Here is an 18485-nt window from a genome sequence, read left to right on the forward strand (position 1 = left end):
ATAATTTCTCTTTCAGAATCCCCAGAAATCTTTTACTTGTTATTATTATTATTATTATTATTATTATCTTCCCTTTTATAGTCTAAGACAGGCAGTCAAAATAGCCTCATTGCAAATCAGAGTAACCTCAGAGCAAGACCAATCTTAAATTACAGAGATAAGAGATAAATTAATGAGAGTGATAGCATATATTTCCTTTTCTACTTTGTCTATGTAAGTAACAATAGAAACATCAACCAGGCCCTAAGCATCAGTCTGCTATGTTATTATAAGAAACCTTACATTGGAAGAAAACTTATTTATTCATACCAGTCACTCCCACTAGTACCCAAGGGTCATATAAACAGAAGTGTTCACTGAACTTTTAAATTCACAAACCGACCCTCTTCTTCTACAGATCTTGGTTACAACACAATTCAGCAACTAGAGGAAAAAATAAAACAACACCTATAAAACTATTCTTTTTGTAATTCCAAAGAAAAGAAACTCATTAGAAGGTCAGGGCCTGAATTCTTAAGCATCCATTATTGGAACGCATAGATATATAGATAAACCATTATTTTGGTAAAGATATATCTTCTTAAAAAAACCACTCAGCTTGACAGTGTTTGTCCTTGAATTAAAAAATGATTCCATTTTATTGTCTTAGCCTTGAGCTTGGTTAGCAATGCCAGTAACAGAGGGCTAATTTGAATAATGGTCCTGCTTTTTCACTCACAAATACCTTTTATTCAGTTAAAATGGTCGTTAAAAGCACATTGGTTTCTTTGCTGGTGCACAAATGAAAAACTTGACTTTCTGGGGGAGGGAAATGGGGACAAAAACATGAGAAAGGGTAGCAATGTTTGTGAAGTAATGCACCTTCTATCTGGCGAATATAATGTAACCCTTCTATTAATTACAATAAAAATATACTAAAAATACTTCAAATACAAATAAAAAGGAAAAACTCAACTTTTTGATGGTTCTTAAAAACCGTCCATAATGGTTTTATTTTTACCAACTAGAAACTAGACTCAATCCAGAGACTGTGGAGAAAGCCATTGTTTCTCCAAAATTCCTGAAGGAGGAATGGAAAAATCTCATCTCCAGAACCTGCAGCAGTGAAACAACCACCATCACTCTTCCCACTCCCAACTGAAGGCTTAGTGCATGCCAGGCAATATGCCAGTTATGGGCTATGAGTCTCAGGATGTGGCTCAGTGGTAGAGGGCATGATTTGAATGTATGAGGCCCTGGGTTGAATCCACAATAGGAAAAAAAATATGAAGTACCAGTTAAGAATTTTTGCAGGTTAGTCTGTGGTGGCTGAGGTTGCAGCTACAACCAGAAGAGCTTTTAGCAGCTCCATGTTACATGGTACAGCTGTTGTAGTGGCCAAAGGAGAAAAAGGTCTGGCAGCCCTGAAAGAAAGAGACGTTAATTCACTTACAGGAACTTTCCTGAGACAGTCTTTTAAAAAAATGCATTTAAGGTAGACCAGGTGCACTTGTGTTCTTTTTAAATCTCATTGCTTTGCCAAAAATTCTCACTTCCAGCTCTAAAGCTCATTTGATGCAATATTAGGCATCCCTTGTTGCACTGTGAGTTACAGTGAGGGCAATTAAAACATAACTGATCATTTATAATTCCTTTCGATGGATTGTATCTGGATATCTATTCAGAGCACTCAGTATATATAGTAGGGATTACAATGTAGGCTATCTGGAATCTTGTTAAAACTTTGGTAATTCACATAGATTTTCTTTTTATTAAGAGTCCTACTATGTTTCCCAGGATAGCTTTATATTTCTAGGCTCCATGCCTACTGCCTCAGTTTCCCCAGTAGCGGGTCTACACATGTATACTACCATACTTTACTGTGTATGTGCATGCGCACGTGCGCGAATTTGTGTGTGTGTGTGTGTGTGTGTGTGTGTGTGTGTGTGTGTGTACTGTTTCTGAGCTTTTGTGTTCAAGGATATAGTGTTCTACCACTTAAGCTACAGCTCTGCTTATCGCTTTCTGGGTGGTTATTTGCAGATAAGAGACTCGTGTGCTTTCCTACCTAAGATGGTTTAGTGAACTGTGACTCCTTAGATCTCAGCCTCCTAAGTAGGTAGAATTATAGGGGTGACCACTAAAGTCCAGATGTGTGTGTGCGTGTGTGTGTGTGTGTGTGTGTGTGTGTGTGTGCGCATGTGTGTGTTTGTCTATCTGCCTATATAAAGTATACTGTGCCCAGATATAAACAGCAGTAAAGGAAGACTGATTCGACACAGACTGAATGCTGTTAAACCCTTCTGGCTATACCCAGGCAGTAGAAGAGATGGGATCTAAGCAAAAAGAGATTACATAAAAGCAAAACTCCATAGTGTGAGGGGGTAGGGGTTGGATTTAAGTCTTCATGTAAGTGAAAACAGTCACTAGCCTGAGCAATTCTAGTAAATTCTCTGTAGTCCTTCACTAGGCCTTGAAAGAACTTGGGCCAGTCCCAGCATAACAAAAGACCTCCCAATGTCAGTATGTAATGTCAGCGAGGGCCAGCATGTGCTGAGAGGTAAATATTTGGGGTGAGCAGCTGTTTACATGATATGGTGTTTTGGGATTTTTGTTTAACCTTGTTTTGTTATTTTTCATGCCAGTTCTGGGCTTGAATGCAAAGCCTGGGGACTGTCCTTGAGCTTCTTTTGCTCAAGGCTATTGTTTCACCACTTTTTTTTTTTTTTTGATGGTTACTTGGACATGATAAGAGTGTCAGGAACTTTCCTGTTTGGCTGGCTTCAAACTGGAATCCTCAGATCTCAGTTTCCTGAATAGCTAGGATTATAGATGGAGCCTCTGTTGCCTGGCCTTAATGTGGTTTTTAAAGGCACAAGCACGTGACCACTCACCTCCAAAAAGTACAGTCCTGGGTCACAGAGCCTACAATTATATCATTGAAGTACATCCCAGACAGAAACTCAGGCATCATTCTTGACTCCTTTTCTCTGGTCACATTCAACCAATCATACATTCTTCCTACATAGCTTGTGACTCTTTATCTTTCTGCCTTTGGACACTATAGGTTAGAAAGACTCCTCCCAGGATGGCATAGTTGCCTCCTGATTTGCCTCTAGGCCTTTATTCTGTTGCGCACATTGGCCCTATGCCAAGATTCAAGTCTGCTCTAAAATCACTAGCCTCAGGTGGACAATGTGGCACGTACCTCTGGTCCAAGCAGGGGGGCGCAGGGGGTAGAGGGCTGAGGTGAGGACTACTTGAGCCTGGCTGCTGGAGAAGAGTCCAGGTGACAACAACAGAAGGCCCCAACTCCAAACAAACAAAACCCTTACTTTGTTCCTGTTTTTATGATTATTGTTGTCTTTGCTTTGTTTTGGCAGGGGGGTCACTGGGGTTTGAACACAGGGTCTCACACTGTGCTTTATCATTTCAGCCAAGGTCTCAGGCTTCAAGCCTGGGTTGTTACAGGGCTCTGGGGGGCAGGTCATTGCTGACCAAGCTGGGTGCCTGTCTTGCACTGCTTCCCCATCAAGACGCACTGATCTCTTGATCCCTGTGTTATAGCTCTCCGTTAACATAACATACACATGAAATAAATCAACTTAAAAAGAAATGCTTATTTTAGCTGGAAGTTTTAAAAGTCTCTTTCAGTCAGGATTGACTGGCCTGGTTTTCAGGAAGGCCTGTGGCTAAGCAGTTTGTCATGGCAGACAGATATAGTGGAGCAAGCTGCTTACTTCAGGGTAGCTGGAAAGCACACAGGGAGAGATGGAGTCCCAATAGCTTACCAAGGACAAGCCCTCATATGCTAGAAGACTTACGGCTAGGCCTCTGCCACCTCCTGCTAGTGCCAGACACCAAAATTTAAACACAGAGTGCCTTTGGAGTGCATTCTGAACACAAGCGACAACAACCCTTTATTCTTGCATCCACCCTTGTACACAGTCTTTTCTGTCTGTTCCAAAACCCCCAAATCCCTCTATTTATCCTTAGTTTGGCCCTTTATTTTATGTATGCTCCATTCATTTCATCATCAGACTACATATTTCATGCATGCCAAAACTGTACCTTATTCCCTAATATGGTTTTTAAGACCTAGCACAGAACCTGTTCCATAATAACCACTCAATAATTATTTGAGATAAGTGAGTGAATTCTAGAAGATATCCTATTTTCTATTAATGTACCAATAAGGACAATTCACAAATGAATGTAATTGTTCTTTTATCTCATCATTCTGAGAATATGTAACAGAAAGTTGGAGGAATAAAGGCAGAGCTGGCTCTGGAAAACCAGAGCATAGCATAAAGACAATGGTTAGCCAAAGGAGACAGGCAATGGAAAGGAAGAGGAAAACAGGTACCAATGCAGGAACTAGAAGATAAAAAGACTGATAAAAAGAAAATAACCAGGGAGAGGGGAAGGGAAATGGGGACCAAGACATGAGAAAGGGTATCCATGTATGTGAAGTAATGCACCTTCTATCTGGTGAATATAATGTAACCCTTCTATTAATTACAATAAAAATATGTGGAAAAAAAAGAAAATAGCAACTGCAACTTGGTTTCATCCCTGAGGTTACTACAGTAAAAGGCTACTATATGGGTAAACGCCAGCACTTGGCCCAGCAGCAACACAGGCCCAGCAGCAACACATAGGTCTTATCCAAAGCTATGCAGTCTATGCCACAGTGAAGCTGCCAGAGCAGGGAAAATCCATCCTAGCCAATTGGACTAAACTTGTCTAGACACATATGGTATAGCTGATTTTTTTGTTTATCATCTACTTTCAAAGAAGTATTAATATTCTTCCCATACTGTTATAGATTCATATCCTTCCCCAGTAGGAAATAATTTATCTTTGATTGGTACAGAGAAAAGATAACACATAAAATTAGCTTATTTGCTCTATTGCTAACTTCAGTCAATCACCCAGTGAAGTTTCTGGCCAAGGCAAAAATGTCTTTTTTTTTTTTTCATTCCAGGATGAGACATATATGCTGAGTCTCAGCCATGAATTTCTGATGGAATTCTGGAGTTTTGTATTGGTAAACCAATCATATCACGGCTCTCACTTCTAGATTGAAACTCAATATTAATAAGGCTTAAATCTAGTATAGTCACTCTGGTCTCGTAGGCAGACTCATAGGCCCACATTTTTCATTGTCTAAAAGACATTTTCCTTCGTATCTCTTACCAAGAGCTCCAACTCAACAAATTCTACTTAAGCAATAGTAGTCTTACCTCCAGGAAAAAAAAATTGTTAGGCACCGGTGGCTCATGCCTGTAATTCTAGCTACTCAAGAGGCTGAGATCTGAGGACTGCAGGTCAAAGCCAGCCCAGGCAGAATAAGTCTGTGAGACTCTTATCTTCAACTAAGCAACAAAAAACCCAAAGTGGAGTTGTGACTCAAGTGCTAGCTTACCTCTAGCCATATATATTAACAATATATATTTATATATACCAAATAAAATATTATTAAGGGAAATACAAATTTCTGTTTCCTGAAGTATATTTATATGATCACATTAGCACAACACAACACTATTTTGTTGTCATTGTATTCTAGTGAGAATTGAACTCATGGCCTTGTGCATGTTAGGCAAGTACTCTTCCATCCTAGCTAAGCCTCAGTCCTGCATTATCATTGGGAAAAATATAGCAATGGGCCTAAAACATAAGGGACAGCCCTGGCTGTCCTAAATATCTCCCAACTGCTCCTGGAGACTCCCTTAGGCTGTGATCACCTCTGTGGAAGTACCCATGACTCCTGCCCCATACTTTCCTGTTGACTCTATCCAGTCACTTCAGTTATCTCTAATCCACCAGGAACACACAGGCACCTGGGCACACATGTGAATCCATTTTACTTGTATAGCTTATTTATTACAGCACTGGAGTCTGAACTCAGGATCTCATACTTGTTAGATGGTTACAATTTTCTCTCTTTATAAGCAGCCCTATCACTTACTCCCTCTGCTGTAGCCCTTATGCTGCAGCAAAAATCCAAATAAAGTTTCACTAGAATAGTTTTGTTTTGCCAGCTTGTGAGTTCAGTCTCCTGCAGAGCAGACAGAGCTGGTGTTACTAAGGGTGTCGCCCAAGCTCCCTGAACTGAACGAAGCACCCTCTACAATGGTAGTTGTAGGAATCAAGAAATGTGCGTTCTTCTCTTCAGGAGTGTTCATTAAGTAGGAGACCAGTTTGTCTTCTGGTCTTCCCTTTTCATCATTTGTAAGAAATACCTTGATTGCATTACTTCTGAGGGTCAATATTAAGGCTATTTTCTGAGTGTGCTGGAAATAAAAACCCTCAGATTACCAAATTGCCTGTGGGAGTAAAGTTCATCTTCCACATCCTTGGCTGTTCTCTGGGTCATGAGACTTCTAAACCATGGCCTTATGCCAACCGAATGGAACACAGAATGGTAGCTCCTGACACCGCATGACTGCACTTCTCTGTGTGAACTCACTGTCAGTTTATCCCCATCAAACAGGCAGAGAGTTTCACAGCAAAATCTGTCAGAGGCCATTCATCATGGTGTCTCCAGCATCCCCAGGGCTGTCTTTGGCTTGCCCACTGATTCCTGTTCTAATCAGCTGTGGCCAATGCATGAGGTTCAGTCTCACTTGATGTTTGGGTAAAGAATTGTGGTTTGGGCCACAATTCTCAGAAAAGAGGCCTGCAGGTATGGTACAAACTTAGCCTCTCTCTTTCTGAAAGGTTTTAACGAATTTAACCAAATATTTTAATGATCATAAGAGACATTAGGGAATATGATCTTCTGGTCACATTATTCAATTAGTTATAACTTTTCTATATGATAGAATGTGTTTTGAAAGTAATCTAAAGAATAGGCAAACTATGCAAATGTATAAAACCCCTTTCCTTACAGACTTTCTAGAATCCCAAAACCTTAGGCTCAATATAATATTCTTTCGGTATTTTTTTTTTCTTTTGCCAGTCCTGGGCTTGAGCTTAGGGCCTGAGCACTGTCCTTGGGCTTTCATCAAGGCTAGTGTTCTACCCTGAACCACTGCACCACTTCTGGCTTTTTCTATGTATGTGGTACCAAGGAATCGAACCTGGGTCTTTATGCATGCTAGGCAGGCACTCTACCACTAGGCCAAACTCCTGACCCTCTTTCAGTATTTTTTAAAAAATATAAGAAGATTTAGAAGGTAAAATATTTTTATGACTTTCTAATGTATAGCAAATTCAAATCTAGCCCATGTGGTACCCAGCTTGCCACCGTTAGTGACAAAAATCTCCAACCTACATATCATAGAACACACACACACACACACACACACACACGCACACACACACACACGCACACACGCACACGCACACTTTCCAGAGAGGACTAGAGTGTGCTTACCTACATATCTCATAGAAAAAATAGGAGGCTGGGTCAGGAGGATGGCTTAGTGGTAGAGTGCTTACCTAGCATGCACAAAGTTCTGGATTCAATTCCCCAGTACCACATACACACAAAAAGCTGGAAGTGGTACTATGGCTCAGGTAGCAAGCACTAGCCTTGAGCAGAAAGTGTCCAAGCATAGTGCCCAGGCCCTGAGTCCTGGCTTCAAGCCCCACGACTGGCAAAAAAAAAAAAAAGGCTAGATTTGGCCCTTGATTCCAAGACAAATTTGCCATGGAAATGTTTTTAATTTTTTTTTTTTTTTTTTGCCAGTACTGGGTTTGAGCTCAGGGCCTGAGCACTGTCCTTGGACCTTCTCAAGGCTAGAGCTCTACCACTTGAGCCTCAGCACCACTTCCGGCTTTTTTTCTATGTATGTGGTACCGCGGAATCGAACCTGGGTGTTCATGCATGCTAGGCAAGCACTTTAACCACTAGGCCAAACTCCCGGCCCCTGTTTTTAATTTTTTAAATTTATTTATTTTGGAAATAGGGTCTTATTCGGGCTGCCCTTAGATTTCATTTCAGTACCCTGAATTTATGATGCTCCTACCTGAATTTTCTGAGTGCTGGGATTACAGATATGAGTCACTCACTCCTACTCGGTCCCACACATTTTAAAATAAATGTAAAAAAAAAAAGACCCGTGACTTTTTCAACTGTTATTCAAATGCATAGCTGAAGAATTTAGGATCATACACTGTAAAGTCTGGAAGACAGGAAAAGGGATGCTGCTAGTTTACCCAGAAGAACCTCACAGGACCATGGGCCGAGAATTTCTTCCTTGGATTGAATTCCTTCCTTTGTCTGACCCAGGCTGCAAAACCCAGGCTTGCAGTGTGCTTAAAATTCATAATAGTTACCAAGCTGGAAAAGTAACTCAAGTAGTAAAGTGCTGGCCAAACACTGTGAAGCTTTGAGTTCAAATCCCAATACTGCCTAAATAAATCATTAATAATAGTTGCTATTCACTATATACTTTTCTCCAATGCCAAGAAAATAAAACATGAATAATCATTTCATTTTTACAAGCACCCTGGAAGATAGGAATTATTGAAACTCTGAGAGAATAATTTCTCCATAGCTCATTGCCTTGTAAGAAGAAGCCAAGAGGCTAAGGCAAGTCTGAAGCTCAACTGTCTTTTCTGAGCATCCTCTCTGAGCCTTCATTTCTGCACCTCTACAAAGTCAATATTTCCTCTAGAGAATTGTCAAGAAATTTAAATTTTGTTCTATGTGTAAACATGTCTGGAACATAGTAGTTGCTCAATGAATGTTGGCTAGAACATAAGGGTACTAATGAGCACTTGAAGTCCAGAGAACTAAACCAAAAGGAATTGCACCACCTTGCTTTGTTTCCAGTGTGGAGTGATCTTTTTCTTTTTTGTTGTATTTTTTAATGTCAAATTAAAGATTACCAAAAACACAAAATATGGAGAGAGACACAAAAATCATACAAATCCTATAGTATACTTCAGCTATATTGAGGAATAAATGACTAATTAAAAGTGTGTACATGGGTCAGTAGTAAAATGTGCTTGCCTAGCATGCGTGAAGACTGGTTCATTCACCAGCAGCACAAAAAAGATGGTAACTATTTACGATATGTAGCACAATGCTTTGATAAATATATAAATTACAGATAGTTCTTTGTGTATTTTTTGCCATTATTGTTGTAGTTTCAGACTCCACCTTTTTCACTTAATGTTATCATAAGTATTTTGAATGTAATAAATACTATCTCACAGTCTACTCATACGAATAGATGAACCATTCTGGAATATTTACTTTTCTCTTAATTACAGTGATGGACCTTACATGAGAGAACTTTAGGAGAAAAAATCCTCAGCTCTACTATCTTACCACCCATTGGCTTTAGGAAAGTTGTCTCTTGGCCTCTGTTTATTTATTTGCAGAGTAGGGATAATGATTTCTACATTGGGGGATTATTGTAAAGATTGAGATAATACATGTGAAGTCCTTCTGCTTTTATCATTTGCTCTAAGCTTTTATTAACAGCTATTCTTAAATATAAACTTCTCCCTCCCCATCCAAATAACATTACCTCACATTTTCAGTCAATCAATGGCTCTACAGAGATTATATTGGTTTAAGAGAGTCAGAGGAGAAAAGACAGAGATGAAGAGGTTGTTGAGAGCTTGGGAGCTGAGAGGCCCTGCCTAGCTCTTGGACTGTATGATACGCCTGTCATAACCCCAGTTTTGCAACTGGAAGAGCAGCAGGGGTCCCTGGGCTGAAATTCCATTCCCAGGTAGCTCACAGGGCAGATGTGGTCGCTGCTGGGATGTGGGGCTGTGCCCACCTGCTCCCTCAGACAGCCTCATTCCAAACTGTCTCCCTCGGGATGACTGAAGCCACCGCGGCCAGGATGGAGGCAGCTGGTGAGGGCAGGTTTGCTTTCTGAGTCCTGTGAGTGCTTCTCAGTTGTCTGAAATCCTCAGCCTTTCAAAGAAGGGCTGATCCCCACACAGAAATGTGAAACTGCTGAGAGTCAAATAAATCATTAATAGGCTTGCTGGGAAAGAATGGGCAGTAAGGAGGACAAAGGGTCAACCTAGCCCTTCTCCAAAAGACTGACTTCATATGTACTCCCTCCTGCTTGCTCCATGCTTCTGCAACCCCAAGATGCCTTTTGCAGTCCCAAGAAGCTCTAGAAGCATTCCACAGTGCTGAGTACTCCCCAATTCTCTCAGCTTCCATGACACCACCCTCTCCTGGGCCCTCTTACTTTCTCCATTCTGTCTCCCTCTCCTTGGCTGGCCTTTTCTCCTCCACATGACCTCTACCTATCAGAGATCCTCAAGGGAAATTTGTAAGCCCTGACCCCATTTTAAACTCTCCCTGGGTGACCTCATCCATTTCCGTGATTAGAAATATCATCTTCTCCTGTGCTTTTTATCTCCAGTTTAGACATCTCTTCTTCAGAGCTCTTGACTGATTTTATCGTACACAGTGGATATAAAAATCTCTAACTGATTGTCTCAGAAATTTGTTGTAATTTAATGTGTCCCAAAACTCTTTATCTTAACAATAAAATATACACTTCCCCAACTGTCCTTTCCTCCAGTACTCTTCAGTAAATCACAGAAACCCTTATCTGCTAGACAACTCATGCATGCCCGAGACCCTGTCATCTGACTCCTCCTCCTGCTTCATCCCTGACTAGTTGATCATAGCCCCGCTCGAGTCCTCCTTTGTAACACCACATCTCCCCAGTGGCACCGTTCTGGAGACAGTCAGGCTTTCTCTTTCTCATTCTTGTTGGGTTTTTTTTCCCACTAAAACACAATATAGCTGGGCACCAGTGGTTCACACTTGTAATCCTAGCTACTGAGAAGGCTGAGATCTAAGGATCAAGGTTTGAAAACAGCCTAGGAAGGAATGTCCAGGAGACTTGTATTTCCGATAAACCACTCCGAGAAAGCCAGAAGTGGTGCTGTGGCTCAAGTGGTAGAGTGCTAGCCTTGGTCAAAAGAAGCTCAGGGACAGAGCCCAGGCCCTGGAGTTCAAACTCCAGTACCAGCAAAAACAAAAAACAAACAAACAAACAAACAAAAAACCCTCCAAATCCTACATGTGCTGTAATTGTTGAAACTCCTCAGTGGTCATATAAGCCAGGTAATTAGGGGCATTCATGTTCAGAACAAAAAGAGCGGATGTCTCGTTCTTAATCTTTCGACAAAACTTGTCAGTGGTTTTTAAATTATAACTTAAACAGAGGAAAGATGAAGGATCATAAAAAGCAAGGCAATGAAAGTCATGCTGCTCTTTGCTTCCATCTCGAGGCCATTCAAGAAGGCAAAGGTGTTTTTGACACGTGTTGTATCTTAAGATTGCTAATTGTCAGACACTTCCCACTCCCTCTTCTGCACCTCCCTTCCTTCCATCATAAACCATAGTATTTGATGACTCCTAGAGCCAGATGTACAGAACCTCCTACCCTTACTTTGGGTAGTGCCTCTGTGGCTTAATAAACTTGTGCTCAAGAAGGTTGCATTGTCTGAGCCACAGTTCATTGGAGTCTCTCAGATTTTTCTACCTAGACTGGCTTTAAACCTTGATCCTCAGTCCTCAGCCTCTTCAGTAGCTAGGACTACAAGTTGGAGTTACTGCTATCTAGCTTCTAATCTTTGAGATGATACCAACATTTGGGGGGAATGTATGCCTCTAGGGGCTCACTGTGTTGATAGTGTTGGTATCATCAAGAAGTACTTCTTATCAGACCACCTCTGTTCTAGCAAAGGACCCAGACCTTGAACCGCATCACCACTACCATCACTCACCTATTTATTTATTAATTTATTTATTTATTTGGTTGGTGGGGGGCTTGAACTCAGAGCCTGGGTGCTGTCCTGGAGTCTCTTTGTGCTCAAGGCTAGTGCTCTACCACTTGAGCACCACTTCTGGTTTTCTGACTGTTCTGCCTGGGCTGGCTTCGAACCACAATCCTCAGATCTCAGTCTCCTGCATAGCTAGGATTACAGGTGTGAGCCCCTGGTACCCGGCTTTTGGCTTTATCTTTACAAAGCTCCTGGAATCTACTGTTATGAAACTCTTGTTTTTTGAGCATGAAAGCCTTGGTATGACCCATGTTTGGGGTGCTCCATGTGTTCCTCAAGCCCCTGGACACAATACCTGGCTTGCTCCAGGTATAACAAAATCATTACAAAGAATAAGCAGTGATTTTATTAACAAAGCAAAAACACATCTCTAAATGGGAGGCAGGACAAGTGTCCCTGCTTTCTTTTATTATTGGCCAGCTAGCAAAGCAACCTGAGCCCTGCACAAGGAACTATAACAGCATTTGCAAGCATAGTAAGTAGCACTGTGTCATTTGTCTACACAAAAACACTTCCATGGCTTCACTGCCCTTCAAATCAGCGAACATATCAAGTCCTTGGCTGAGAATGCATATATACTTGACCTCAACCCTCCCAACTCTGTGGCTGCCATTCTGCTCTTAATGATAGGGAAAATGAGCCTGGGAGAGAGAAGTCGTTTGCCCAGATGGACAGAACTAGAACAGGTAAAGTTAAGATTTGAAACCAAGGCTCCTCAATTACTTCTATCCCATCTTTCCTTTAAAATAAAATCCTGGGGCTGAGTGCCAGTGGCTCATGCCTATCCTCCTAGGGACTCAGGAGCTTGACAGTTCGAAGCAAGCCTGAGCAAAAAGTCTGTGAGGCTTCCAAAATGCTGGAAGAGGACTGTGTCTCAAGGGGTAAAGTACTAGCCGTGAGCAAGAAGATTCAGGACAGGGCCCAGGCTCTGAGTTAAGCCCTAGGAATAGTGAGCATCAGACGAGAGAGAGAGAGAGAGAGAGAGAGAGAGAGAGAGAGAGAGAGAGAGAGAGAGAGAGAGAGAGAGAGAGAGAGAGAGAGAGAGAGAGAGAGATCTGAATGTCCTAACCTATGACCAGTTCCCTATCCAGCCCACCAGCACCACCATCTCCTCCCTCATCTCTGTGATTCATTCTGTCCTAGCCATGCTGAACTTTTAGTTCCTCTAATTTCATATGCTCCTTCCTGCCTTTTGGTCTTTGCATATGAAATTCCCTTTGTCTGTAATATTCTTTCCTTTGTGTAATCCAAAGCCTCAACCTTCAAGCTTCACCTTATCACTTTCTCACCAAGAGACTATTTCCTAATCACTGGTCTAAATTCCTTCATTACATTATGTTTTCTTTTCTAGCACTCATTAAACTATACATGGTTGTGATTATTCAGTGTTTATCTTTCCCATAAAAATAATCTCTATGTCTGGTGCCCGTGACTCATGCCTGAAATTTTAGCTACTCAGGAGGCTGAGATCTGAGGATCGCGATTCAAAGTTAGCCTGGACAGGTAAGTCTGTGGGATGTTTGTCTCCCATTAACCACTCAAAAGCCAGAAGCTTAGCTGTGGTTCAAGTGGTAGAGTGCTAGCCTTGAGACAAAAAAAATCAAGGACAGCACTTGGGCCCCAACTTCGAAAGTACCCTAGGGGAAAAGTTAACAGATCTCATCTCAAACAATAGGCCAGATGTGATCATGAGAGACGGTAAACCCAGCTGTGTAGGTAGGACATAGGATTACGGTCCAAGGATGGTTAGACTTCATGAGAAAAACAACTAAAGCAAAAGTGCTGGTAGTAAGGAGTGCCTCAATTGGTGGAGTGCTTGAGTGAGACCTTGAATTCAAACCCCAGTACCATCCCCCAAACCACAAACGTTTTAAAAGAGAAAACCTTACCAATAATCAATTTAATATGTATCAAGAATCTTAAAAGATACATATACCTCTATCTTAATATCATTCTTTTATTATTTTTCAAAAATTCTGTTACAAGACAAACTTAAACTGTTTTTTTATAAAAAATGCTTAATCTTAGCCTTATTACTATATTATTATTATAAGTTGTGCCAGTCTTGAGGCTTGAACTCAGAGCCTGGACACTATACCTGAGCTACTTTTCCTCAAGACTAGTGTTCTACCACTTGAGCCACAGCTCCATTTCCTGCTTCTCAGTGGTTCATTGGCAATAAATGTCTCAGAACTTTCCTGCTCAGTCTGGCTTCAAATCATGATCCTCAGATCTCAGCCTCCTGAATAGCTAGGATTACAGGCAGAAACCACCAATGCCTAGCTTCTCCCCATTATTTACAGCAGCAAAAACAAAATACAGTCAAACATTCTGGGTATATTCTGGGAATATTCTCAGTATTCTGCAGCCATTAGGCAGGCTATAAGATTAAATGTAGGGGAAATGTCATATTATATATGTTTGACTATAACTCAATCCAGATTATCCTAATAAAAATGTAAACCAATTGGACATTTAAGAGAAGACAACAGAAAATAAGATTATGTAAGCATGGCGATGAAAATGAAATTTGCTCCAAATACTGTATGCATGTATGGAAATATCACAATACTTGACTATTTTTTTACAATATTTAACAGTACAGTTTTACATACATATATAAAAGTACATGTATAGAAAATATCACTTTTTTTTTACCAGTCCTGGGGCTTGAACCCAGGGCCTGAGCACTGTCGTTGGGCTTTCTCAAGGCTAGAGCTCTACCACTTGAGCCTCAGCACCACTTCCAGCCTTTTCTATGTATGTGGTACTGAGGAATGAACCCGGGTCTTCGTGCATGAGAGTCCAGCACTCGACCACCAGGCCAAACTCCCGGCCCCAAAGTATCACTTTAAAAAACTCTTCTCAGGACCTGGAGTTTGGCATACTGGTGGAGTGCTTGCCTCACATGCACAAAGACCAAGGTTCGATTCCTTGGTACCACATACACAGAAAAAAGCCAGAAATGGTGCTGTGACTCAAGTGGTAGAGCTCTAGCCTTGAGAAAATCCGTGGACAGTGTTCAGGCCCTGAGTTCAAGCCCTGGGACTGGCAAAAAAAAATTCTTCTCTGTTATACCTACATTTTCTTAAAAAAAAACTATGAGGATATTTATTTATTTATTTGTACTGGGAATATAAATATGTAAATTTATATAACTTTATAAATGTTTATATATATTTATATATGGCATACAAAACATTTATAAAGTAAATGATTTATTTAAATAATTATAAAATATGAACCTACTGTGTTCATAAATAAATTTATCTAAATATATTTTATAAGTAAATATCTAACTCTACTTATTAAATTTAATAACTTAAATTTATTACATTTACAACCTATGAAATACACACATTAGATCACTATCAATGAATGCTAGGGTATCAATTCAGTATTCTGAAAACTAATTAAGAGAGGGGATTAGCATTTAGGCTGGCTTTCCTCAAGACTGAGCCTTAGGGTAAACAAAATGATAATGAAAATGATTATTCTAGCTAATAAATTGAGACTACATGCATACATACATCATTGGTAAACCATAAATTTACCATGGATAAGGGTCTGAGTTCAAGCCCCAGAACACAAACTAATAAGGATAGAATTCGAATATTACAATTTGCACTCTTTTGAAAAGATAAATAATATACTAATGATTCTTATCACCAAAATGAAGACCACCTCCAGGTGCTGGTTGCTTACACTTGCAATCCTAGCTACTCAGGAAACTGAGATCTGAGGATCAGTTTGAAGCCAGCCTGGCAGAAAAGTCCCTCCAATTAACCACCAGAAAACCAGAAGAGGTGCTGTGGCTCAAGTAGTAGTAAACTGTAACCCTTCTATTAATTATAATTTAAAAAAGAGAATAGAGAAGCTGTTGTTTGTTTTTCTGTTAATCCAACATGTGAAGGTGATGAGGAAAGCCCATCCTCTTAGCTGGAGTCACATAATCTTCAAAGAAGAGTCCCTGGAGAGTCAGAAGCAGAACTGCTGATTGCACACCACACTGGCTGTGCAAGGCGCCTGGCCCCCTTCCAGACACTGGGACATGGTCTCCACACATGCCTGAGCCCCACCCAGGACATGCTAGGTAAGGAGATTTTCACATAGGTAATTCAGTGCTCAAATCTCTTGTGCCATCTTTGCCCACTCAGGCCTCAAACTCAGTCCTTTGCCACATCACAAGGTAACCAAACTTGAGGAAAAGAATCTTCCACATCAGGCACAAGGATCATTTCTGTTCAGAAGGATACAAATCCAGGCATAGAAAGAAGTGCTGTCTTATAAGGGAATCAATCCAAGCCATGGCTGAGGTGCCAGGGAGAAGTCGGGGGGATGTGTGTCTCCTCTCTCTTTACTGCCAAGATGTGGGCTTCCTTAAGTCTCTAAATTCTTATCTCAAAAACAGAGCCAGCGGGTAGGGGTGTGGCTCAGTGGTAAAGCATTCACCTAGCACATCCACAGAGCCACAAAGAAGGAAAGGAGGAGGAGAGAGATAAAAGGAGGAAAGGAGGGAGGGAGGGAAAGAGAGAGGGAGGGAAAGACAGGATTTATCAGGACACTGCCCTAAAATTCTGTTTCTTCCATTTCTTTCTATCCACACCTTCTTGTGGTGTTCCAATACATTAACTAGAAAATTATTTCAGTGACTGATTACTCACTTAAATTCAAGAATCTGCGAGTCAGTCTTATATGAAAGCCCACATGTACACACACACACACACACACACACACACACACACACACCCTACTCCCAAAGTGAGGAGCTTGAAATTATTTCCACTGTTTGTTCACACAGGCCCAGGTTGCTCAACTTTGGGTTTCATGTTGCCACTATTGACACGTTAATTGTTCCAGTTGTTTTTCTGTCCTTTCAAACTGTCCTCAGTGCTCTTTAAGTAGAACAGATTTCTACACATAGGTCCTCAAAACTGGGTAGCAGAGCCAGCATCAGATGCTTAGGGGCATGTAAGAGCTAAATGTGCTGACTTCTGAATGTGAGCCTGAAAGACAGATATGACACAAGGACAATGACAGTGGTTGAGTGAAGAGAACATTCCTGAAAAATTGCAGACAAACAGATCTTTCATCCAGTAGAATTACATTTTGTGTGTGAAAGTGCAATTCTCTAGTTAAGGAAGAGAACATTGGTTTTGGTGTAAACTTATTTCTCCCACTTACTGTGCTAAGTTTGGGGCCCTGCTCCAAGCTCTAGGTTAGAGGCAACACTAGAAAAACATTCATCTCAAAGGACAAATGACTATGAAGACTGAATAAGAATGACACTATAAGAGTGGCTGCATAGCATCTGGAAAGCTACTTGATGGTAAATGATTGTTATTTTTTTTGTCAGTCCTGAGTCTCATAGATTTTTTTTACCTGGGCTGGCTTTGAACCATGATCCTCAGATCTCAACCTTCTGAGTAGCTAAGAGTACAGATGAGAGCTGCCAGCATCCAGCTGATTTTTATATGTTTATGCTTTCCTTTATAGTTTGTATAATTTGTAATGTGTGTTATATATTACATATAGTATATGTTTTATAGCATATATATTATATGTATTATGTACTACATATTATATAGCATATATAATAGGTGTTGTGCATTATTAGTCTCCCTATAATATTATATAGTTATGATATTATATAATATATAATATCTCTGTATACTGTATACAATATATTGAGATGACTGATTTAGGCTCTGGGGACAGAGTACTGAATAATTAGACTGAGGTTTCTGCCCTGTCTGAGGCTTCTCGTTTGGGTTGGGATTAGTAATGGTGAAACATAAATTGTGGCAGTGTAATTTATATCACACACACACACGCACACACACACACACACACACACACACACACACACACACATGCATAGATATGGAGAGCACAGTGGTATCCTGATTCCAGGGCAGGTAGACTTCTTTGAAGATGTGGTATGGATGCTGAGACCTGGATAGATGGAAAGAATCAGCCATGAGCAGATTTGGGAGCAGAGCAATTAGGGCTGAATGCTAGCTATACTTCCAGAGGTGGAGATGAACTTGAGGTAACAGTGGACTAGGAAGCTATCCAATGTGGCTAAAACATGGGAGCAAATGAGAGAGGAGCAGAAGATGAAGTCAGAAAACAGACACAAGCCAGGGCAGAAAGGTACAATAATGTATTTTCCAAAGACCTCATGATTGCACAATTCCTGTTGAATTGCCCCAACACAGAATAGGCACTCAATAAGGACTTAGAGTCATTGATTATCTACAGTCATAATACCACATGTCTATCTGTGGTTTTGCAGCCAATCGACCAGGGCTCTGAGCAACTAAGAGATATGCCAATGTACTTTTGCAATACCAGGGATGAATTCAAGGCCCAAATTTGCTAGGCATGTGCTCTACCACTTGAACCATATCCCTTCTCCTCCTGCTTTTTTTTTGGGGGGGGTCAGTTGTGGGACTTGAACTCAGGGCCTGGATGTTGTTCTTGAGATCTTTTGCTCAAAAGCTAGAGCTCTACCACTTTGAGTCATAACACCATTTCTGATTTTCTTGTGCTTAATTGGAGCTACTCTCACAGACTATGCCTAAGCCAGCTTCTGGCTGTGTTCCTCAGATCTCTGCCTCCTGAGTAGCTAGAATTATAGACATGGCCTCCAGCCCCCGACTCCTTCTGCTTTTTGCTTATTTTTCAGATCATATCCCAGCTTAACTTTGTCCAGG

This window comes from Megascapheus bottae, chromosome 9, assembly GCF_031878675.1.
Source record: "Megascapheus bottae isolate mThoBot1 chromosome 9, mThoBot2.hap1, whole genome shotgun sequence".
NCBI classification, from domain to species: domain Eukaryota; kingdom Metazoa; phylum Chordata; class Mammalia; order Rodentia; family Geomyidae; genus Megascapheus; species Megascapheus bottae.